This window comes from Danio rerio, chromosome 14, assembly GCF_049306965.1.
Source record: "Danio rerio strain Tuebingen ecotype United States chromosome 14, GRCz12tu, whole genome shotgun sequence".
In the NCBI taxonomy this organism is placed as follows: Eukaryota; Metazoa; Chordata; class Actinopteri; order Cypriniformes; family Danionidae; genus Danio; species Danio rerio.
The window spans coordinates 4,734,117-4,760,519 of record NC_133189.1 but is presented as its reverse complement, the minus strand read 5'-3'; the positions used below and the strand labels follow the sequence as shown (position 1 = coordinate 4,760,519).

The 26,403-nt window shown below is 39.8% G+C and overlaps 1 protein-coding gene across 2 annotated transcripts in view; it reads left to right on the top strand.

Annotated features, from left to right (window-relative positions):
- frmpd1b (FERM and PDZ domain containing 1b) overlaps window positions 1-26,403 on the top strand; it is an 83,717-nt gene that overhangs the window by 7,138 nt on the left and 50,176 nt on the right. For both annotated transcript variants that reach the window (XM_073922442.1, XM_009307688.5), the window contains exon 2: window positions 21,725-21,863. The gene's annotated coding sequence lies outside the window, so the exon portion shown is untranslated. The remainder of the gene's footprint in view (window positions 1-21,724; window positions 21,864-26,403) is intronic.

Below are 26,403 nucleotides of genomic sequence, written 5' to 3'. Positions count from 1 at the left end.
TTATTATAACACAGACAACACATACAGTTATTGTAAATACTTTCAATAGTGTTTTATGAAAAGTCAAAGGGTTTTCTTTAAAATGATACCAAATTTTTGCATTTACACCTCTGCATGTGGATTTGGGAAGCTTTTAAATTTGGGTTGGCAAAATCCAGGCGGAAATCCCCAAATAGCAGCAGAGTTTAAGTGGTTAATTCTTAATTTCTCTTTTCTGCAGTTTATCTTAATGCAAAAAAATAATAATAACATGCAAAAAATCTTGTAAAACCTTTGAAATTATTTATTTTCTTAAAATGAATTCACAACTAAAAATAATAAATGAACAATTTCATTTTTAAAATAAAGGACCCGGGCGAGCAGTGGCGCAGTAGGTAGTGCTGTCGCCTCACAGCAAGATGGTTGCTGGATTGCTGGTTCGAGCCTCAGCTCAGTTGGAGGAGGGTGATTAGTAGTCGGTTTGAAATCGTCGGTTTGATTCCAGCTCAGAGCGGGCTGGGTGCAGTAGGACCAGCAGGTTACATGTGGGGGCTCGTCCGGGATGGGAGTGAGATTTAGGGGGGTGAGTGTAACAGAGGCTGTGCAAGTTCTTTTTTTTTTTTTTTTTTTACGAACCACGTGAACAGGGATCAATTCGTCAATGTTGAAACCTACAACCAAAACCATACTTTTTAGTACATAAATGCAGAATAAACATTCCCTAGGCTAGACTTAAAGGGATAGTTCACCCAAAAATGAAAATTCTGTTCATTTTTGGTCAAATTTACTCATCCTCCACCTCTTTCAATTCTGTTTGAGTTTGTTTCTTCTGTTAAACACAAAGTAAGACACATTGAAGATTGCTGGTGTCCTGACATTTTATCCCACCCAAGCTACCAACACTGTATTTGAATGGTTCTGAGGTTGGGGTTAGGGATTAGGTACTGTAGGTTAGGGCGATATTCCAGCTTCATATCACACTACTTCACATTAAAATTTACATTGGTAGCCAAATCTGATGAATGGTATATTGGATTATCAAAATGTGCTACCTACTTTCTGAATGGGAGGTAGGACAATCTGATAAGGTAGGACAAATCGACAACACCTGAAAGCAACAGTTACTGACTTCCATAGTATTGTTGGTTCCTACACTCTCAGAAATAAAAGGTACGCTAGCAGTCACTGGGGTGGTACCTTTTGGGAAGATACAAATTTGTACCTAAAAGGTCTATATTAATACCTCGAGGGTACATATTATTATCTAAAAAAGTACAAAAGTGTTCCTCTTAAAATTTTAAGGCACTAATATATACTTTTGAGGTACCAATACCCTTCAAGTACAAATGTGTACCTTTTCAAAAAGTACCACCCCAGTGACAGCTAGCGTACCTTTATTTCTGCGATTGTATAATGGATGTCAGTGGCTTTTGTTGTCATTTTGATTTCAAAGATCAGATTGAAAGTCTGTGTGGAATGTAAATTAAGTTTATTTTGTTAGCACATATTGTTATTCTCTAGGTCACAGGTGTCAAACTCAGTTCCAAAAGGGCCGCAGCTCTGCACAGTTTAGTTCCAACCCTAATTAAACGCACCTGATCTAACTAATTAAACTAAGTCCTTCAGGCTTGTTTGAAACCTACAGGTAAGTGTGTTGGAGCAGGGTTGGAACTAAACTGTGAATTGAGGAATTGAGTTTGACACCCCTGCTCTAGGTGAACAGTTCATTTGTGCAAATTAATTCCACTGGAATAAAAATGGTAATCTTCAAAGTCTGATCATTTGCTTCTGCGTTTGGATTGGCTCCTTCTCGATGTCAGTTTGACACTTCAGCCACAATATTTGCAACCTCCTATAGTTAATTTGCTATGAGAGAATGATGCACTAGAAAGCCCCACCCCCTATTTAATATTCAGTTTCGGTTGGCAGTACATCAACATACTGAAAGTCTCAGCACATGGGGCGTCAGCGTCAACGCTTCCCATTCATTTTGAATGGGTGACGTCAGGCATTGCCGAACTGCATTGTGGATCCGTCGGCGCCGCTTCAGAGGCGTTGCTCGCTGCAGAAGTTGGGACTAGCTCAACTTTTCAAGCACCGACGGAAGCGTCAGCCAATCAGATCACTGTATGCAAATACTCCTTCTAGACAGTGGCCTATTGCTGACTGAATTTCATTGGCTGACGCTGCTATGACGATCGCTTTAGCCCCAATTTCAGACACGCCTTCAGTCAAGCGTTGACGCTGAAGCCCCGTGTGAATAGAGCGTAAGGGGTAAAACTAGCTACTCCCTTTTTACTTTATATCTGCCTATAGTACATCACATTCTTGATAGAAACTTAACTCTGTCAAACAGAACAAGAAATCACTGTACAATGCATTTGTTTTGTGCTAAAAGTAAACCGTGTGCACATCAGTCAATCATGAGTTCAACACATTTGTCAAAATAATCAATGAAATTTGTCCAAGCTTGTCATGTCCCAAGACGCTGACCCTCGGAAGTCCCTCAATTCTCTAATTGCCAGATGCGAGTCATTAATAAGTGCAAATGCCGAAATATTAATCTCCAAATGGTGGCCAGATTTAACAGCAAGCTGAAAACCGAAAAGCCCTGGGATGGAATTGAATTGAGAGGTTTGCACAAAAGGTTCTTTCTTTTATTATGCTAATGGACAGCTCTGACAGGCAGAACGAGGAAGAGAAGGGCGATTTAATTAGTGCTAAAGAGGAAACGTGGAATCGTTTTCAACACACACACACATACCACCACAACAAACTGCTGACTGGCACGGACAAAGCAGAGGAAACACCATTATACTGGCACTAAAGCGTTTATTTGGCTCTTAGTTAATGGCTATAGGTTGAAACAAATCTGACCTAGATACTGACTGAAGCTGTGAACCGCAAACACGTCTGCTGCATTTCCGTAGTCCTCAAGTGGTGCAGCACCAGCAGGGACTGAACCCCATGTTTTAGCCGTCTCTTATAGTGATATTCAGGAATGCAATGCAGCAGAGGACAGCCAGACAGTACTGGACACGGATTACATTTGACGTGCTTTGTGAAATGTTAGAAATCTCAGTGGAATCTCTGAAATTCGGTGGCATTTAGACCTGGAGGGCATTCGGTTTAATGGCTTCTTTCTTTGAGTCTCTTGCTGTGTAGAACTGCTCATGCAGGAAAGCGGTCAAGAATTGAATGAAAACATCCGTCTGACACTGTTTTGTGTTACTGCTTAAGAATTCACCTCTAAACTGCACCTAAATAATAATACCGTGTTATAAAAAGGAATGGCTATACAATCACCTGTGCCCCTTAGTGATGGGAAGTTCTGATCACTTTACTGACTCGGATCTTTGAGTCTCGTTCATCAAGATGAACGAATCTTTTTTCGAGTCATTTGGTTCAATTTGGCAAAATATTATTAAAATGTTACGAATTGCTTCCAAACACATCTACAACTAGCCCAAAAGGTTGATCACACGACAAATAAGTCATAAATAGAGTACTATAAGAAGGAGAAAATAATAATTCAATGTTGACCTGCTCTTTTGTCTATGAAGGCATTGTTGTCTCTTTGCTCAGCTCACCTCTTCATGTCTTCAAATGTCAGGAGTTCATTCATGTTACACTGACAGTCACATATAATCTTAATCAATGCACAGTCTAAGCCGATAGGAGCCATGATCGTTCATTCATCACGTGACAGAATGACTCAAACCCGAGGACTCGAGAGATGAACGGTTCAATTCTTTTTCCGGCTCTAAACGCGTATGATTGGCTCGTGATGAACGAGTGACTCAGACCCGATAGAGGACTCAAGAGATGAACGGTTCAATTCTTTTTCCGGCTCTAAACGCATATGATTGGCTCGTGATCAACGAGTGACTCAGACCCGATAGAGGACTCGAGAGGTGAGCGGATCAATTCTTTTTCCGGCTCTAAACGCGTGTGATTGGCTTCTGCCAATGTGATGAAGACTTGAAATTAACGATACCACCTGCACAAATGTGCGCACTCGCGGATGAACGAATCACTTCCTGAAAGGACTCGTAGTTCCTGAGTCATATTGAAGATTCGTTCAAAAAGAACGAACCGTTCATGAACGACCCATCACTAGTGCCCCTTCTTAAGAGATTCTGAAGTGCCTTGTGGAGTTCTTTGACTCTTCCAAAGCATAAAAACACCATAATATGTTTGCAGAGAGTTAATAAACATGCTGTCAACATATTTCATTCATTTCTCTTCAGCTTAGTCCCTTATTTATCAGGGGTCGCCACAGCGGAATAAACCCCCAACTTATCCAGCATATGTTTTTACACAGCGGATGCCCTTCCAGGTGCAACCCATCACTAGAAAACATCCATACACACTCATTCACACACATACACAACAGCCAATTTAACCTACCCAGTTCACCTATACCACATGTCTTTGGACTGTGGGGGGAAACTGGAGCACCCAGAGGAAACCCACGACAACACAGGGAGAAAATGCTAACTCTACACAGACATGCCAACCGACCCAGCCGAGGCTCGTACCAGCGGCCTTCTTGCTGTGAGGCGATCATGCTACTCACTGTGCCACCGTGCAGCCATTCTTGAAACAATTTTTAATACTAAATGAATGTGAAAATTACCCCAAAGCAATAGCAAGACTTGAGTATAAGATGTTGACTTAAGACTATGAAACCACATTTCAATGTCAGCATTGATCAAGATTTGCTAAATCAAAATACATTTACACAAAAACAATCAACCTTGATCCATGGCATTGATTCGGTGATGACACAATTATAATTTTTAGCTAAAGTATTCCTTTCATTAGATAGTATAATATTGATCACAGAAACAAGACTAATACCACACATAGTAGGGTTGGGTCGATAGACGATACCATCGTCCATTGCCGATAGCCATCACGATGCTGAGCCGACATCGCGATCCTTCGCACTGCCTTGTCGCAGCAGCAGTCTGCTTGCAAAAAATTCACACTTAAGCCTCGTTTACGCTACAGCTTAATTTTAAAATGGCATTTTAGAATGAAAACGATCCACGTACACACTGGCGTTTCACAGAGCATTCTGAAAATTTCAGTAATTTTGGCGAAAACCTCAGATACTGTTGGTTGGTTCCTGTTAGTTGTGCACCTTTTTTTACCAACCAAGTTTGTCGATGCCGTTATAACGACACGAATCACTCTGCTTATTCATGCCAGAGTCCTGCGGAAAAAGTGATTGACAGGTGGTAATTTGCGTGTAACTTATCTTTATTTGTTTACAGTGGTGTAAAGTACTTAAGTAAATGGACTTCGTTACTTTACTTTACTTTGTATTTTTTTGGCTACTTAGTACTTGTACTGAGTATTAAAAACATAAGCAACTTTTACTCTGTACTTCATTACATTTTTGATTGAATATATGTACTCTATACTCCACTACATTTGAACGGACGCTTATTGTTACTCGTTACATTCGGATGCGCGACAATTCGGCATCTTTATCTACCACGGCTAATTTGTTGGGCAGACGAGGTGATATCGCCATCTGCTGGGTGCTGAAGGTACTGTATGCTATTTATGAGCTAAATCACGTGAACGTGAATTAGCAGCTTGCGTAATACCAGGTGTTTAATTAGCGACATGGCTGCAGCAAATCAGAACATCAAGCAGTTCCAGCACCAATGACCATCCATGGCCTTATCTGAAAGAAAAGTTTTCATTTGCCGATATACAGAATGGCTTTTACAGGATGCAGTGTCTACTTTGTTTTCCACGAAAATAAGTGCTTTTAAGAATTTATCGCAAAATTTGAGAAAACACATTGAAGTAAGATTCTATTTAATTTTAATTTAATGTGAATTTTGTGAATTTAATACAGTTACTGATATGGCAAAAACCACTGCGACATGACATGACTATTTGTGATGTATTTTTCATTGAATTTATATGTAGTTTACTAAGTTGAAAAATAACACTGCTCCTCTTTGTTCAATTTTAATACAGAGAAAACATCCTAATCAATTAAAAAACTCCTCCAAATATTATAAATAAGTATTGTCCCCCTAGAAGACTGAGAGGTGAATCACATGAAAGTCAGCTCTGAGTTTTATTTACTACGTTTTACTACTTTTTTTTTTTTTGAAAAATTGTTTGTGCCTTTTTTGAACATTTGAGTTTGAGACTTTTTGTTCTATTTTTTTAATCTTTTGTTTTGCCATAATAAAACATTAAGGTGTTCAATGTAATTTCTATATTAGGAAATAAAACCTTTCTTGCTGTTCTTTAAACCTACATTCAGTATGAGTAAGTTCTTTTAAAGTTGGATGCTTTAATACTTTTACTCAAGTCTTATTGGAATTGGTGACTTGTAAATTGTAATATAGTAATTTTTACAGTAAGGTATCTGTACTTTTACTCAAGTATGGTTTTCAGGTACTTTTTACACCTCTGTTTGTTTATGATTTGGTTATGGGTAAAACAAAGACCATGCCGGTCAGGTAGTTAAAACGGTAGGCTACAAATAATTAATTTGTTATGAAATAATTAATTATTCATAAATAATTAATTCACCGCCGCCTACGACAACAATGCCATCATCCATTTTGATGTTTAACATTAGAAATTGTATGATACCAAATTGGTCGACATTGCCCAACCCTTACACATAGGCTTTGCTTTGGAAGGGAAAACTACCCATCACTTTATTGCTGGACATAATGGGTCGAGTCCAAATCAACCACACCCTACCCCTTACCCAATCAGAGGTGGAGCTGGATGCCATTAAGCTTCTTGACTAGTTTTGGCTTCGACTGCTACTTGACTTATTCACAGTTCAAATTGGATTTGAACCATCATGTGCTGCAGAAGCCCACAGAATCATCCTCCTGAATCCACACAATCCCTCAATCCAGCTGAAAGAGCGAGATGTTTGGGGGAAGGGAGGGAAAGGACAGCACTGTGTCAGCTTAAGGGAAGATGGGTGCAAATAAAGGGCAAATGCAATGAAAGAGTGTCCAGATGGACAGAGAACGTGCTCAGAGACAGAACAATGCAGTCATTGTGGAGTCCTGGGTGGTTGCTAAGGGGTTTCCAAGCAGTTTGTAATGTAGTAAATGCAGTCAACAGCACTATGCAGAGATAGCTTTTTTATCAACAACACCTAGAAACAAGCTAGCATCTTAGCACTTCTGGTTTCAGTAGCTATGTTTCTATCTCAAGACCGTGGTATAGACCTTTTTCTTCCATCCAATTTTCAAAAAACTAAACAATAAACGTACAATACTGATACTATTCTGGCTGATTTGCATGTTGACTGTAATCAGGAGCAGTTTATTCTCACTTTGTGATAGTCTTTCAATCCATGTGTCCGTGGGACGGTAACGTTAGGTAAGTGTTTCAAACTTTTTGGTGAATTACATTTGTTAGGGTTGGTTATATATTTAACAGCCTGGTCTCACGAGGAAACGTAAGTATTTTACGTTTTGTCAGTTTAGTGGCTAATTTGTACGAATTTGTACGAGTTCAGTCGTATGAAAATGTATGATTTTAAAAAGGGGGCGTGGCACCTAACCCCACCCCTAACCCCAACCGTCATTGGGCGATGAGCAAATCATACTAAATGGTATGAATTACAGTAGGTGAGAGTTCAAAGTGGCTATTACCGCCGGAGCATATACGGCCGCCGTTTGAAATAGGTGCCGCTCTGTTTTTAGTGTAAGACCGCAGTTTGTGAACAAGCCACCAGGGGGTGCAAAGGGACGGGATGCGAACGGACAGAAATAGCCTATACAGCAGCTTTAAATATGCTACTGTGCTTGTAAATGAGATCAAACAATAAGTCAAAGCATTGTAAATTTAACAAATTTATACGAATTAGCCACTAAATCAAAAAGTTACGAATTGCCGTGAGATTGGTTTGATATTTGAAAGAAAGCAAAAAAGTTGACTTTAGCTATGACGATGCTCCATTTAAATGGCGTCGTCTGACGATAAGGGTAAAATGCCTCGCAGCACTTGTTTTCCATTGGCATTAGATCACATTTTTAAAACAATCAGTCCAGTAGGTGGCGCTGAACAACAGCAGTATTAATTCAAAGAGGTTAAAAGCAAGTAAAATCGATTAAAACTATCTTTCAAAGCTGTCCAAATGTGACTCTTTATACGAATCAAGTTGTTGACCAGAAGTTCGAAGCATCCTGCTTTTGCATACATGCAAAAGCATAGTGGGTAAATTTGTGTTCTATGAAAAATGTCTATACTGAAAAAAGAGCTGAAATGATGTAATTTCGAACAAAATCACGCCAAAATGATGTCCTTTTTAAGCGGAGAAGGCTGTTTGTCAGATATTTATGAAACTGTTCTTCTCTCAGCTCCATTGTTGTTGTGTTTACCATACAATCAAGCAGCACGACACATTTACAACGCCACCTACTGCGATGCGTAGGTGTTGGAGTGTTGGAAATCAGTATAGCATCACTCAGCCTTTTCGAAAGTCTTTTTGCTCCCAGTATACCGGTGCCTTAAAGATGCAAATTAAACTTTAACTTAAAGTTTTAAAGTGAAAGAAAACAAAATCGTCACTTCCTGATAAACTGGTGCCAAACTTCAAAACAGAAAATGGAAATTTCTGGTTAGGAGTAGCTATCGTGAGACTTATTTAATATAATAAATACCTTTTCAAACTTTGGCTGAGGGATTTTAGAATGAGCAAAACAACTTTTCAGATGCTTTAAAATGTCGTCGGTAAAATGGTTCATCCATTAATGCGTCTCATTGCTCCTATCACATGATCTGCTAAATCAAAATCACATGACCTTGTTAGTTTATGCGCACTTTTGTTTTATCACTTCCTCCAGATGCTCCGGTTTCCCCACAGTCCAAAGACATTCCCTATAGATGAATTGGATGAACTAGATTGGCCATAGTGTATGAATGGGTGTTTCCCAGTAGTGGGTTGCGGCTGGAAGGGCATCCGCTGCATAAAACATATGAGGGAATAGTTGGCGGTTCATTCCGCTCTGGTGACCCCTGGTAAATGAGTGAATAAGCCAAAGGTCGCTTTTTAGGAAAATATTAAGTAGAGAAGAGGTGATTTTTTTGCAATGCAGTGCTGTAGTGTTGTCATAATTGCTTCAGGTTTGCTTCAACCTAAGTTCCGCAGACAGTATCATTGGTATTTGTTTCTTTTTAAATATGTTTACTTTAATGTCCTTTCTTATTTAAAGCAGTTGTTTTTGTTCCAGTTACATCATCAAATTCGCTTCATCATGTGCAACAGAATTATTTTTTGGTTCCCAGAGTTTCTACAGAAAGTGGCCGTAGGTCCTTTCGATACAAAGCTCCTTTCGACTGGAACAATCTCCCTTCCTTTGTTAGATCAATTAAATCACTTCGTCTTTTCAGGGCTAGTTTATTTTCTCTTCTGGAAACAACTTGCGAATGTTTTTAAATTTGGCTCCAAATTAAATTAAATTAAATGTTTATTATGTATTTGCATATCAAATTGTTTGTACTTTTGGTTATATGTTGTTCCTTATTTAGGCTTCGGATTATGGGAAGTGTTTCAGGTGGAGTGTGCTGCTTGTTTGATTGTTTGTTTGTTTGTCTTGTCAAGTGTATGTACTTTATGATGTGTTGTACTGTTTGATTTGTGAACTTTTAGGGACCCCCTCGAAAATGAGATGATTCATCTCAAGGGGCTATCCCATTCAATAACTTCAATTCAATTCATAAATATATCTCTATATATTTTTTATTACAAATCAATACAGAAATATTTGACATACAATGCATTGCTGATGCGGCCCTTTCTCTCTGACAGTGAGTTCATGCACACTGCATTTCTGCATGTCTGAGCCTCCCGTCACGCAACACACGTCTCTATTTGTCCTGTTGAATTAGACCATCATGTGTTACAGCCAACAACTGTCTAATCTGTCCTGACACAGTTTCACATTCAGTATTATTTATCCCATTTTGTTTCAGTGAACAGATAAATAAATGCCAAATAATGTATCCTCCTTACGGTATGCATTTGGATGCTTATAGTTTCTGCTCCAAATTCATTCATTTTCCTTCAGCTTAGTCCCTTTATTAATCAGGGGTCGCCACAGCAGAATGAACCACCAACTTATCCAGCATATGACTTACACAGTGGATGCCCTTTAGCTGCAACCCAGTGGAAACATCCACACACACTCATTCACACACATACACTACGGCCAATTTAGTTTATTTAATTCACCTATAGCACATATTTTTGGACTGTGGGGGAAATCGGAGCACCCGCAAAAACGTAGCCCTATATACGTTTTTGGAGAGTGCGAATTATGTATCCAGAAGTACGTATGGATGATGAGTCGAAGTTCGAACCAGCGACCCAGCGACCTTCTTGCTGTGAGGCGACAGAGGCCTCGCCACTGCCTCGCCGCATGTATTTCAAATAAATAAAATATGAATTGATGTTTACTTTAAACTTTAATTATATTCTTCTATTAAAATTATTTTAAAAAAGATTTTTCTAGGGTCATCCACCGTAAATTTTGTGGCTCAAAAGTATCGGTTCAGGCACTGTTTTTGGCAGTGGTACCGTTTTATCGAAATAACCAACCCAAGCTCATTCTGAAAACGTAGTCCCATGGGCGTTTCTGGAGACAGCGGAATACGACTGCAGACCGACTGCTTACCTCCTTGTGGAGGGCTTTCCCGCTGCAACCCGTTTGTACACTCAGCTCCCCATGTACGTCGGCAGGTTCGAAATGCAGAGAGGAGTTGACCACGGCGATCGGTTTCGAGTCCGGGGAAGTGCGGTTCCAGCAATTAGGTAAGACAAAAACAGAATCCCCAAAAAATAGGTGAACGAGTTTCGTAACAGGGTGAGAACGCGGTGAAATCCGAAAACGCGGGATAAAAAAAAATCAGGGCTTTTCTTCTTTTGGACGGCTTTTGTAAACTATTGCTCGGGTTTAAGGAAGCGACCGGGCGGGCGGGTCGATCGGTAAAATTGGTTGGGTTCAGGGAAGGAGGAGGGCGGGTCAGCCGATTGGCCGGTCGCGCAGTCAATCATCCGGTCAGTCGGACAGCGGCCTCTGGTGGGTTTACGCGAGAACAGCTCGGGCGCGAACTGCACTCGCGAGAGGCCGCTGTTGTGCGCTTTTTCGCATCTCAAACGCCTCTACTACGTTTCCACAATGAGCCTGGGTTGGAAATAACCCCAAACGATACCCAGCCCTACTTCTGGAATGTATTTGGTGCTCTTCAAAAATGTATATAGGTGTACGTTTTTTCAGAATGAGCCTGGGTTTGGACCAATTGTGTTATAACCTCTTATTAAAGTGATTTCTGCATAACAGGTCCCCTTAAACAAAGGCTTTCCCTATGAGACAAATGAATAGGAGAAACGCTTCAGAAACCAGCACTTCATAACACAAACCCCAGTGGAAAAATCCTGTAGGTGTTCTATAGCCTGGTCTACAAAAGTACAAAATCCCTGCAGCACTCCATAATCAAAACAGCCCAGCGTGAATTGCATGAAAAATGACGTTTGTGTTGGTTCTGTGAGTAAAAAGGCTACACCTTCATTTGAGCACATTCGTTTAGGACTGCGTATTTGTATCTTCTTTTTCCTTGGAGTGCTGGAGGAGCAGCTTAATGAGCGCTTTAAATGTCAGAGTCACAAGCAAACATCCATTTCTGTCCCGGTCTGATTGGGTAGAAGACAAACTCTCCATTTCGCAGACACGATCGCTATTGATTCCGCCGGGACGGTTTATGTTTGAGCAGTGCAGTGATCACGCAGACACCACATTTCCACTGGTCTATTCTTGGACGGCACAGAGAAATCGGTCTATGGGGCCATTGAAAATTACAGGGTTGCGCTATAAAAAAAAAAGAGAAGGTATTTTTGGGAAGCCAGGCTGTTGGTACACCTTGTTTATTTGCCCAGTCCTCATTGACTGCTTCTTGATGAAATTGTTGCTGAGCAGGAGTTCTGCTGTATTGCGGTAAAGTGCTGCGTCACACCGCTCAGCTGTTTCTCGCAGTCCTTTATTTATCTTCTCGCATTTTCACATATCATTTGCATCCATTTGCACAGTTTTCTGTTCAGCCTTGTTGTCCCTATCTGACTTTTTTGTTAAAGGGGATCTATTATCTTCTATTTTAAAGGATATCTAATGTCTCTAGACCAGGGGTTCCCAAACTTTTCAGCCCGCGACCCCCAAAATAACAATGCCAGTGACTCGCGACCCCCAATATCCTCTGAGGTGGTTATAAATACAGAAACCTTGCATGCAATGACGCAGACACACCAATTAAATTTGTGTCAGTGCTTTAAATGTGCCAGAAAGTATAACCTGATGTTATAAAATCAAAATGCATCTGACGCTATTGCTGCCTTTAATATAATGTAATTACCCCAGGGGTCGCAATCCAATAGAACTAGTAACTATAAGCTACTATAGTAACTATATAGTATATAGTAACTATAAATGACTATTTTTATTTTCAGTATAGTTATGGATAAAATATGTTAATTCTTATGGTTTAATAAAAATAAATAGATTTTTGGAAATCACCAGGCGACCCCCCTTCATTGCCCCGCGACCCCTCGGGGGGTCCCGACCCCCACTTTGAGAACCACTGCTCTAGACTATGTACAGTTGAATCCAGAAGTTTACACACTCTAAAAAAAGGATCATAACCATTTTTTAAAAATGTCTGATGGTAAATCATACTAAATGTTTACTATTTTAGATCTGTTAGGATTACCTAAATGATTTGCATTTGCTAAATGCCAGAATATTGAGAGAATTTCTTTTTTTTGAGAATTTTTTATTAATTTCTAGGCAGTCAAAGGTTTTTGCTTTAGACATAAGATTTTTTGCTTACCCCATTCGCAGATTATTTAGCTTGATTTAAGGAAAAACTCACTTAACATTGGCATATCGCCACCTTAGAATTATAAGGTTCTATCTGACATTTTTGTCAAAATAGAGTTATTGATATTATCTTATTAAATGAGAACTTATTTACATTATGGGATGTTTTTTATAAGTTGTTTACATGCGCCTGGCTTACACACTACACACAAGATGCATACGCAAATATCTTTACATATGAAAAAGATAATATATATTAAGGATATATATATAGGATATAAATATAAATTATTAAAATATAACAAAACATATTGATTTCTAGCCTACATGTGTTTAAAAACCACTGCCTTCATACTTTCTTCATCTCGGGAGGCTTTTTCAGTTCATTCAAGTTACTTTTGTATAATGTTATTATTATTAGTAGTATTATTTATTATATCCATATTTATATTTGTTTCATTAAAAACAAGCTTAGATTTGTCCACCTGTCAGGTTTTAGACCATATGGGGCATAGCAGGTGTATTTCGAAATAACTCAGTATTTTGACCAAACTTCGTTATTAATAATCATTTATTAGTTTGCTGGAAATTAGAACTGAATTTAGAAATAGTTTTGAAACAAATCTTTTCGCTTAACAAACGAAATTAATTATTTATAGGCTAATTGATGTCTGTGCGTAAAGGTTTCCCTATCCAAGAGCGAAAGTGAAAGTGATCCATTATCTCTCATTCTCACGCAGTAGATGCTCTGTTTAACAGTTTTCTGTTAAAAAAAACTGTCAACTGTTAACTGTTTGCTTGTGAAATCCTCAGTTTTTCCACTTAGACTTACTTTGCGTCCTGTAAATAGCGAATGCGCTCTTGGCGCGACGCAGCTGGGTCTTAAAGGGAATGGAAGATGAGACTCTCATTGGTTTATTCTCAAAACACACCTATAACTCATTAAGAAAATAAACGCAACCCTTTTAGACCATGCGTCCTGGCGCAAGGCAGATTACCCGTCCTTAAATTAGCAAAAACGCGTCCTGACACGCCCTGAAAGCGTTTGCGCCCTGCGTTTTGCGCTCTGCGCATAAACCGTCAAAATAGAGCCCTAAGACTTTTCATTAAAAAAAAAAAAAAGTTAGACACATAATGTTGCTATGGAATGCATAAACTTTGAAACTCAATATCTCAAAATCATTCAGAACGCAGCAGGGCCGGAGTGGGACTGCTTTTCAGCCCTGGAGTTTCAAGCCTCAGACCGGCCCACCTCAGTTCACGACTGACTATGTTAAAATAAGGTCATTTCCAATTCAGATTCTAATTACAATATCACGTCTTTTTTAAGAAAACAGCTGCTTTAGAACTTCAAATGTTCAACAATCCTAACAGTATTATATGTCTTAACTATAAACAATTAAAAAAAAAAAAAACATACTCAGACGAGAATCAAACCCCGGTCGGCAGCGTCGTTATCTAACGTGCTAACCACTAGACCTCAGCAGCTGTTGTCACATAACTGATAACCTGCAGGCTGGTTATATATAAAAAGAGCAGAGCTACGGTAAAATAATGAATAAGAAGACTGTGGTCAAATAAATAAATTAATTTAAAAAGTGTGACTGCTGAGAGCAACAGATTCTGAAGCTAGGGACACCGACCCTCGCGGCCAAAAAACGGACCGGCCCACCGGGAATTCTCCCGGTCCTCCCGATTAGCCAATCCGGGCCTGGAACGCAGACAGAACCTTATAATTCCAAAGTGACGATATATTTCTGAAAAAAAGACAATCGAATTAGACCATCAGCATCTCGCTCAAAAAAATGACCAAAGAGTTTGGATAATTTAATATTTAAAGCTTATAGTTCATCTTAGTACAACATGTGCCTACAGACATTTATTTAAGCGAGATGCTAGTGGTCTAACTTGACTCAATGATCTATGCTAAGCTAAAAGTGTTCCCGCCAGACCCAGAGATCAACTGAATAGAGTGAAAATATTATTAAATAAGTGAAGTCTTCCTTTAAAATCGCGACTGGTGGGGAAAACCTCTTGTAAAGTTTAAGAATCAGGTCAGTAGACGGAGAGTGCATGCTCTTTTGTGGCTGTTTGAAAGCACTCGACCACACGAGCGTCTGCACAAAAGCAGTCAGAGACAATGCATTTTTGACTGCCTCTGGAAGCGGTCAAAAGGGGACAAGGTTAAAACGTTTCAGTATACACTTTTAGTAATACTAAGGCCTGAGAAGTTTTCTGCATTTTTTTTCCTCTTTTTAATCTCGTCGATTTATTTAAATGTTAAAGAAATCAGTTTGAAACACTCAGTTAGAGACAGTTCTGACGTCTCATCGGGTTTAGTTGAAATATATAATTGAGTAGCATCTGCATAGCAGTGAAAGCTGATCCCATGTCTTCTGATAATGTCTCCCAGGGGTAGCATGTATATTGTATTATTATATACTCCTCATATTTAAAAAGTGTGTGCTGCACACATTGGAGAATGGGCTGAAGCTTGACCTTACAAAAATAAATTGCATTATCAGTCATAAAAAATGCAGTAAGAAATTTTCATCAAATTGCACAGCCTGTTTCTGGCTCATTTTATTAAGCCGCTTTATACAGTTTTTCCGGGGGGGAAAACAAGGTAAAAATGATCTATGTGAGGTAGTTTTTTATGTGCAGGTAAAACAAAAACAAAAACTTTCCATAATAAAATCAAATGATCAATAAAATGAATAATAAAATCAAATGAAACCTAATAAATAATTCAAACAAAGTAACAGAAAAATAATGCAAAGTTTACAAATCCAAAATACAGGGATCCAAATTCGTCTTGTTTTTTAGAAAATTGCATGAAGCTGCAAATTTCATTTATTGTTTGGTCATTTTCAGATAAAAAAAAAAATGGTGGAATTTGTACGCCTTCAGGTCTTTTTACCTAAACAATGATAATAAATCTGGTCACTGTAATGGTGATGTGAAATTTTCACACTGTTACATCTCTGATTGTGTTCCATCTTTACCATGATAACACTTTGTCCATTATTCGGCTCTCTTCCTATCACAGCTTCATCTGGCGTTGGCTGTGAAGCACGTAAAGCGCAGCAGTCTTGCTCAAGTACAGCAGCTGCATTATTGGAGTTCATTATTCATGAGGCTTGCAGTCGCCGTGAGCTAGTTTACCCGTCAGCGGAGTGTGCTAAAGAGGGCAAGCATAAAGACAAAAAGTCAAAACAACAAATATTTGTTTATTTAATATTTAATTATTTATTTAATGTATTTAAATGCGTGTTTAACAGTCATCAGCATCAAAAAATCCTGAAAAGTTTTTAATGTTTTTTTTTTTTTTAAACGTAATGTTGAAGTCAGAAATATTCGCCCCCCTTTGAATTTTCTTTTGTTTTTTAAATATTTCCCAAATTATGTTTAACAGAGCAAGGAAATTTTCACAGTTTGTCTGATAATATTTTTCCTTCTGGAGAAAGTCTAAGTTATTTTATTTTGGCTAGAATAAAAGCAGTTTTAATTTTTTTAACACCATTTTAAGGACAAAATTATTAGCCCCTTTAAGCTATTTTTTTTCGGTATTCTACAGAATATCGTTATAAATAACATAATAATATTATTTACTGTTATCATGGCAAAGATAAATAAACAGCTAATAATTCAGGGGGGGGGGGGGTAATAATTCCAATAGTATCTGGATGCAGCTTTTATGATGCAAGCTGAGATTGCATCAGTCAGCGATGCAATGTCAGACTCAATGGAGTGAGTGACGTCACTGTGATGGGTAGGGTTAGGGGCGGGGTTAGGTAAGTGCATTAAAAATCATCGGATGCAGCTCAGATTGCACTGCACCAGGCATCCAGACCCCTCTCAATAATTCTGACTTGAACTGTACGTACATTTAGTAAAGTTATTTTCGAGAGGAGCACGTGCTCATGATTGACTGCAGCTGGTCCCACATTAGCTAATGCATGATCCACCAATCAGACGATTCCTAAATCACTATAAATAACCAAAGCATCTTACCTTAGCCATCTTCGTCTTATAGAATCCACCCTTCCACCCCTACTCTTCCCATTATCCTTGACAGGGTGGCACGGTGGCCCATTGGTTAGCACTGTTGCCACTGTAGCAAGAATGTCAGTGGTTTGTCTTTACCTGGCCAAGTTGATATTTCTGTGTGGAGCCCTGGGCTCGAGGATCTTATGAGCTTAGGGATCTCTCCCGGGACAGCATGTCAAACATGCTTTATAATCAATCATGAGCTAAGTGTGAACTCTTGAATATATATTTACGTGTGTACACTACCTGACAAAAGTCTTGTCGTTGATGCCAGTTGTAGGAGCAACAAATAATAACTTGACTTCTAGTTGATCATTAGGGAAAGTGGCAGAAGGTAGTTTTTAGGAATCATCTGTTGAACTGCATCCCGATCATCACAAATACTGCAGAAGACCTACTGGAACCTGCCATTCTCTTAGAAATCAGTCAAGTTTGGTGAAGGAAAAGTCATGGTTTGGGGTTACATTCAGTATGGGGGCGTGTTAGAGATCTGCAGAGTGGATGGTAACATCAACAGCCTGAGATACAAGACATTTATGCTGCCTATTACATTACAAACCACAGAAGAGGGACAATTCTCCAGCAGGATAGCGCTCGTTCTCATACTTCAGCCTCCACATCAAAGCTCCTGAAAGCAAAGAAGGTTGATGTGCTCCAGGATTGGCCAGCCCTGTCACCAGACATATACATTATTAAGCATGTCTGGATAAGATGATGGAGGAGGCATTGAAGCATATCTGTCAACATCCAGTTTTTCCCAGGAGTCTCCCTTATTTCAGACCCATCTCCTTCCACCCTTCTGTTTTGTTAATTCTCTAGGAAAACTCCCATTATTTACAGTCCCACCCCTGATCCTCAGCATTGTGGTAAGGTCTGTGAAACCCCCGAGTCACCAACATTGGTACAGGATCCAATCGCAGCCGGAGCCCAAAACATGCTTCATAATAGTTACTAACACCACAGTACACACTCTCAGAGATAAAGATACGGAGCTGTCACTGTGGTGGTACACATTTCTACTTGAAGGGTCCATATTGATACCTACATATTTTAAGTGGAACACTTTTGCACTTTTTAGGTACTCATATGCAGGGCCAGACGGAATCTGCGGACGTTTTTTGCTATTTCTGCAGAGAATTTTGGTAAAAATCTGCGTATATAGAATTATTTCGGGATTATCCAGTGAACTAAAACTTTAATATATAAAATAAAAAGTAATAAATTACTGAATAAAAATTTAATAAATTTTGATTTACACATTTACTCAAGTAAATCAACAGAATTAATGATGGGCTAAAAATCAGCAGAAATCTGCTGAATTCTGCGGAAAATCTGCATAAAATCTGCGGAATTCTGCGCGCGCAGATTCCGTGTGGGCCTACTCATATGTACCCGCGAGGTATTAATATGGACCTTTTAGGTACAAACTTGTACCGTTTCAAAAGGTACCACCCCAGTGACAACTCTCGTACCTTTATTTCTGAGAGCGCACAGTACCTGATTTTCAGCAGTATTATTTAGACACCTCACGCCCAAAACTAACCCCCCCAGTTTCCCGGATTTTCAAAGAGAGATGTTAGTAGGTATGCATTGAAGATGAATCCAAAGAATCTTGATGAACTCTGGGAGTCCTGCAAGAATGCTTTCTTTGCCATTCCAGATGAGTTTATTAATCAGTGATTTGAGTCATTGCAGAGATGTATGGATGCAGTCCTCCAAGCTCATGATGGAGTCAGACACAAGATTCATTCCGTTTCCACTTCAGCATGACTTTATATTCTATACTGGACATTATTTCTGTTCAGTGACAAGACTTTTGTCGAAGCAAAGTCAGACCTTACTGTCCTAATGAAATCATTAAAAATCAAGGCATGATCATATTTTATTTGGGTAAAATAAGCGTAATCTAGACTCTTTCGCCTTTCATATAAGCCTCTTCTGATGCCAAATGATCAACTGGAAGTCAAGTTATTATTAGCTGTTCCTAAAACTTGGACAGGCGACAAGACAAGGAAAGTCGCTGTCAGTCAGTAGGTGGAGATTTAGTACGTTTGCTGACATCACAACCCCCGCAGATGCTTGGAGAGCGAAACGCCATGCAAACGCAGCCCGAGGACGACTTTCGTGACTGTTGCATGACTGCGCCATGGCACGATTTCATGTGCAGTGGAGTGAAAGTCACAGAGCGGCACACTCTGAAATGTTAATAAAGCGTGCTCGGTGGGCGAGCATCGCACACCACTGCACTGAACACAGATTCATCTATCAGGATTAGAAATGTTGATGTATTTTGCTGATTCTGGTGCAGGCCAGGTGTGCAGTTACACACACATAAAGTCAAAATGTCTGTGCTTTGGATTTCAGATGATATAGCAGCCAGGGCTCTGGCAATGTTAGGAGTTTTTCGTCAATAATCTGGGGAGTTTTCCAATCAAAACTAGCCCAGTAATATTAAAAACTCAAAATATGCCATCGACCATTTATAAAGTGCATACAGTGGGAGGATTTTTTTCCTTGGGAATAATATTTCTAACGGAGCTGTTTTCACAGACCTCAACAGAGTGTGCAAATCTTGATGTTCTGTGGGTCTCGTCTATCAAATCTGAGCTTTATTTAGTATTGTCTGTTGGATTCGGATCAGGTGATTGGCTGGGCCATTCTACAGCTTGATTTTCTTTCTCTGAAAGCATTTGAGAGTTTGCTTGGTTGCGTTTTGGATCACTGTCTTGCTGAAATGTCCACCCTGGTTTTATCTTCATGTAGATGCTGGACTGAAGCAGCTGATATTCATTTACACTGAGGAAGGGTAGAGGGTTGCTGAAGAACTGCTGAGAGATTTCAGCTGCTGTCTGGGCTTTCACTGCCCGTCTACACCTTCCTTTCTTCATGTGTTCAATACTTTTTTTTCTGCGTCGTTTCATTTTATTACACATGACTTCATTTGTAAACTAATTAGGTTTTTTTCCTTTGGATATATAGATATCTTTGGTTGTTATGAACATCTGGTGAAAATTTCAAGCCAACAGCACCTTTAGAAATGTTTTCTGATAAAAATGGTTACGTGTTCAATACTCATTTCCCCCACTGTATTGTACATCACTGTATGTATTATTAACACTTTACATTATTAACAACAACCTTTTTTTCTAATAATAATAATCATAATAAAGACAAATATAATACTTTTTGAATAAATTATTAAGGTTCTGTTATCATGAAAAAATAATAAAGTGATTAAAAGTAGCCCAATTTTACAGGAAAACCACAATTGCAAAACTGAACTGTTGTGAGCCAAACCATGTCTAACCGAACTGTACTATGCAGTGGAAAAGCATTTAAAAGCACTAATATATACACTAATCAGTGTTTCCCCAACCATTATATAAGGGGGGTTCCCCTACCATTATATAAGGGGGTGCCCCGCCCTCCCAACGGCTGTACCCGCCCCCCTTGAAGTCACATTAATTCTATTATCTATAAAGTGCCAGATCACTACTTTTTTAATAAACAAGCTAAATAGCCATATGTAATATCTTATTTACACAACAGCATGTCATTTTCTGTTCTGTTCTCGCGTCACCGCAGCTAAAATATATACAGATGCAGACATCCCAAGTCTCTCGAAAGTTCCGGGAGTCTCCCGCAAATGCATCCTCCCAGATGCCCACAAACGAATCATAATCTCCCGTAAATCGCACTTCTAAAATAGCGCTTCTAATTAAGCGTGATAAAAACAGAACAAAAACGGGAACAAAAAGGGTGTGGATCCAAATGCAGATTTAATATTAAATAGTGCGGTAACAGTGAGCAAAATCCAAAGCGCAAAGTAACAAAATAACAAACAAACAAAACAAGACACTAAGACAGATTAAACACGAACTAGACTTTACAGCCTGATCTCACGAGAAAACGTAAGTATTTTACGTTTTGGCAGTTTAGTGGCTAATTCGTACGAATTCATACGAATTCAGTCGTAAGAAAATGTACGATTTTAAAAAGGAGGCGTGGCACCTAACCCCTCCCCTAAACCCAACCGTCATTGGGGGATACGCAAATCGTACTAAAATGTACGAATTAGATCGTGCGAATTCATACGAATTAGCCACTAAATGAAAAAGTTACGAATTGCCGTGAGATTGTGTTGGACTTTAACAAGATACAAGAGCGAGATCAAGAACAACATACCAGAGCTGACAAGATAGACAAACAACGCCATGACAAACAGAGGTGGAATGGTTGTATAAATAGTCCAGGAAATCAACGGTAAACAGACACAGCTGTGATGGCAGATCAGTATACGTGGACCGGGTGTAATGCGCGCGGTATGTATGGACTTGTAGTCTTTTGGGCGCTGTAGTTCATACTCAGTGTCCGTTGAACTACAGCGCCCTCAGGTGGTCACTGACAGTCATGACAGCATCCCTCCCCGCACTTCAGATACGTCGATCACATCCCATGCTGTGATGCGAGCGGAGCTATCTTCTCTATTTAGTGTCTAGTTATGACCTCTCCCGGAAGCTCTGCGTGTCCTCCGCAAATTCATATCGGCTCCATGATCCTGCAAAATTATTAAAATACCCGGAAATCATGGCGACTAGAGTGAATGAGCAAGCGAACAACTGAATGTTGCAGTTGAGATTACGCCAAACATCTAATCAAAATGCACATTTCAAAGCACTTCACTGGACTTTTAAGTATGACAATAAACGAGTTGAGTTGAAGTAAAAGCAGTCTATAAGCCAGACTTACTTTATTTTTCGATATGATTTAGGACATTCACATGTTTCTAATTCTGATCTTGATTTCATCTCTTGCAGATCAGCTCCTATTGGTCCTGATGGTTGTGAGATCCCGCTTCCGCCAACTCTCAACCAATCCACACGAGAGAGATGTGACGTCCAATCACACGCTAGGATTTCTGCATTCTGGAGCTGTTAAAACCCAATCCACACCCAGGTGAGCTGCATCCTATCCAGCTGCTGTGTAACAAATGGATGCGTTGGCTTGTGACGGAGAGAGCATACTCAATAAGAAACACTCAGGGATTTACTTTTCTGAAGACGCCGTGCTTTCATTCCCTCAGGGATTTAAGCGGCTGTGGCTTTGATTGTGGATCTGAATGAATGAAAGCCATACCTGTTAGACTGCACTGTGAATGCAGGTAGTTGATCCAAAAGTCTAGTGTCATTCATCTGCTATTTTCTTTACAGTCAAAGCAACTTTTTGTCCTATAGGACTAACACAGGCTTATTGTGAATACGTACCCCTATGTACATTTCTGGAGAGCGCAAATTATGTAGCCAGATCTACTGTTGACTAATTTATATGGTTTAAAAACTGGTCCCACTTGCATCAAAAAATAAATACAACGTTCTTAATGCGTTCGTAATGTGTTGTAGAACACTTACGATTAAGGACAAGTTTTGGGGTGTGGGTTGGTTTAAGGGCAGTTTAAGGTGTAAGGGATGGACAACAGTGTAATTAAAAATGTAATTACAGAAATTAATTACAGATGTAAATTCATGCTGGTATTTAATCGGTCATAAGTACAATGGAAAAACATGTATTTACACAATTAGTACACTGTAATTAATTAGTATATTCAGTGTAAGTACTTATTAGTTAAGGGCACTTAAAATATTTTTAAAAACCCAAATAAACTCAAAATTACTAAAATTAAAAAAAATAATTAAACCTTAATGTTAAGCTTAAATGGAATAAATAAATAAATAAGTAATAATAATTAGGGCGAGGCAGTGGCGCAGTAGGTAGTGCTGTCGCCTCACAGCAAGAAGGCCGCTGGTTCGAGCCTCGGCTCAGTTGGCGTTTCTGTGTGGAGTTTGCATGTTCTCCCTGCCTTCACGTGGGTTTCCTCCGGGTGCTCCGGTTTCCTCCACAGTCCAAAGACATGCGGTACAGGTGAATTGAGTAGGCTAAATTGTCCATAGTGTATGAGTGTGTGCGTGACTGTGTGTATGGATGTTTCCCAGAGATGGGTTGCAGCTGGAAGGGCATCCACTGCGTAAAAACTTGCTGGATAAGTTGGCGGTTCATTCCGCTGTGGCGACCCCAGATTAATAAAGCGACTAAGCCGACAAGAAAATGAATGATATATATATAAAATAAATAAATATTTTTATTATTTTGGCACTGTTATGCAGATTTTTTAATTTTTTTAATGCAGATTAAAACTTTTTTTTAGTCCATTGGAAAAACTACACCTTTTCTACAAAAAAAAATTTTCTGGCTGTTTGTAGAATTTTCTAAATCAAGCAATCATAAAAAAAGATTTCCAAAATACCCTCTGTGGGACTTTTTGACTCTATTTTTGCAAAATAGTGTATGTGTAATAAAATTAAACTTCATTTGCATATTTAAATGTAAAATATTTGAAAACCTAACAAAAAAACAATGTGTGTGGTTGTTAGGACTTGTTTCCAGCTGTTTGTGTAAAGTTGTAGGACATTTAAACTTGCTTTCAGTTGTGTATAATACTAGAAGTTGTTTAGCCACTGTTTCCTTGGTTACTATAAGAGCTTGTGTAGCGAACGCAGACGCGGTTCGCGTCGTCCGCCTCAGTTTCGGCCCTTGTTTTGACTCGGGAGGCGTGTCCAAACGCCAGGTAACCACTATATAGTGAGCACGGTAGCATTAGTCGGCAGGAGAAGCACTTTAGCAGCATCTAGAACAGCAGCCTGTAAGTACATTTAAGATTTGTTTCAGTTGTTGTGTATGGTTTGAGGACTTGTTTCCAGCTGTTTGTGTAAAGTTGTAGGACATTTAAACTTGCTTTCAGTTGTGTATAATACTAGAAGTTGTTTAGCCACTGTTTCCTTGGTTACTATAAGAGCTTGTGTAGCGAACGCAGACGCGGTTCGCGTCGTCCGCCTCAGTTTCGGCCCTTGTTTTGACTCGGGAGGCGTGTCCAAACGCCAGGTAACCACTATATAGTGAGCACGGTAGCATTAGTCGGCAGGAGAAGCACTTTAGCAGCATCTAGAACAGCAGCCTGTAAGTACATTTAAGATTTGTTTCAGTTGTTGTGTATGGTTTGAGGACTTGTTTCCAGCTGTTTGTGTAAAGTTGTAGGACATTTAAACTTGCTTTCAGTTGTGTATAATACTAGAAGTTGTTTAGCCACTGTTTCCTTGGTTACTATAAGAGCTTGTGTAGCGAACGCAGACGCGGTTCGCGTCGTCCGCCTCAGTTTCGGCCCTTGTTTTGACTCGGGAGGCGTGTCCAAACGCCAGGTAACCACTATATAGTGAGCACGGTAGCATTAGTCGGCAGGAGAAGCACTTTAGCAGCATCTAGAACAGCAGCCTGTAAGTACATTTAAGATTTGTTTCAGTTGTTGTGTATGGTTTGAGGACTTGTTTCCAGCTGTTTGTGTAAAGTTGTAGGACATTTAAACTTGCTTTCAGTTGTGTATAATACTAGAAGTTGTTTAGCCACTGTTTCCTTGGTTACTATAAGAGCTTGTGTAGCGAACGCAGACGCGGTTCGCGTCGTCCGCCTCAGTTTCGGCCCTTGTTTTGACTCGGGAGGCGTGTCCAAACGCCAGGTAACCACTATATAGTGAGCACGGTAGCATTAGTCGGCAGGAGAAGCACTTTAGCAGCATCTAGAACAGCAGCCTGTAAGTACATTTAAGATTTGTTTCAGTTGTTGTGTATGGTTTGAGGACTTGTTTCCAGCTGTTTGTGTAAAGTTGTAGGACATTTAAACTTGCTTTCAGTTGTGTATAATACTAGAAGTTGTTTAGCCACTGTTTCCTTGGTTACTATAAGAGCTTGTGTAGCGAACGCAGACGCGGTTCGCGTCGTCCGCCTCAGTTTCGGCCCTTGTTTTGACTCTCGAGGCGTGTCCAGCTGAATTCAATCAGCTAGTGCTTTGGGGTTATATAAACAACTAGTTCACCGCGGCAGCGGTCGCGGCAGCCTCGTGTGAAGACCGCCTCGTGTGAAGACCGACGAGGGTAAAGACCATCGACTCTACCTGCGCGACTCCACCGAGCAAAGACACCGACAAAGCACTTGAGTACTTTACTGTATTGTTTTACTTCACACTTATTTTTTGTTGTCAGTGCACTTTTATTATGTGTTTTCTAATTCCTGTTGTTACTAACACTCGCAAAACACGGGAGGTGCGCTGCAGGCGTAATCCTCACAACCTTCGTTCAATACATGTATCTACTATTTCACAACTCTCTCTCTCCGTGGGCCTCTGGAATTGTCAATCAGCTGTTAACAAGGCTGATTTTATTACCTCCATAGCTACATATTCTGACTATAATCTCATGGCTCTAACTGAGACCTGGTTGAGGCCGGAGGACACTGCTACACATGCTACTCTTTCTGCTAATTTCTCTTTTTCCCACACTCCTCGTCAGACAGGGAGAGGGGGTGGGACTGGACTACTAATTTCCAAAGAATGGAAATTTACTCTGATACCGTCCCTGCCAACAATCAGCTCCTTTGAATTCCATGCAGTCACCATTATCCACCCCTTCTACATAAATGTGGTTGTCATCTACCGCCCACCAGGTAAATTAGGTCACTTCCTAGATGAACTGGATGTTCTTCTCTCATCTTTTTCTAATTTTGCCACTCCCTTATTGGTGCTAGGTGACTTCAACATTTACGTTGACAAACCGCAAGCTGCAGACTTTCAGACTCTGCTTGCCTCTTTTGACCTAAAAAGAGCACCTACTTCTGCTACCCACAAATCAGGTAATCAGCTAGACCTTATTTACACACGACACTGCTTCACTGATCAAACAATAGTAACTCCACTACAAATATCTGATCATTTCCTTCTGTCTCTCAACATCCACATTACTCCTGAGCCGCCACACACTCCAACACTGGTTACCTTTCGCAGAAACCTACGATCTCTCTCACCCAATAGACTATCCACCATTGTTTCAGACTCTCTTCCTCCATCTCGCAAACTCACTGCACTTGATTCGAACAGTGCCACTAATACACTCTGCTCCACACTAGCATCATGTCTAGACCGATTATGTCCTCTTGCATCCAGGCCAGCCCGTGCCAGTCCTCCTGCACCCTGGCTCTCGGATGCTCTCCGTGAGCATCGCTCAAAACTTCGGGCTGCAGAGAGAATTTGGCGGAAAACTAAAAATCCTGCACATCTCTTAACATACCAAACTCTTCTGTCCTCTTTCTCAGCTGAGGTTACTTCTGCAAAGCAGACGTATTACCGTCTAAAAATCAACAATGCCACTAATCCTCGCCTACTTTTTAAAACATTTTCCTCCCTCCTCTATCCTCCTCCTCCACCCGCATCCTCCACACTTACTACTGATGACTTTGCTACATTCTTCTGCACCAAAACTGCAAAAATCAGTGCTCAATTTGCTGCACCTACAACAAACACGCAAGATACAACACCAACACCACACACACTCACCTCTTTTTCTCAGCTCTCTGAGTCTGAGGTGTCCAAACTTGTGCTATCTAGCCATGCAACCACT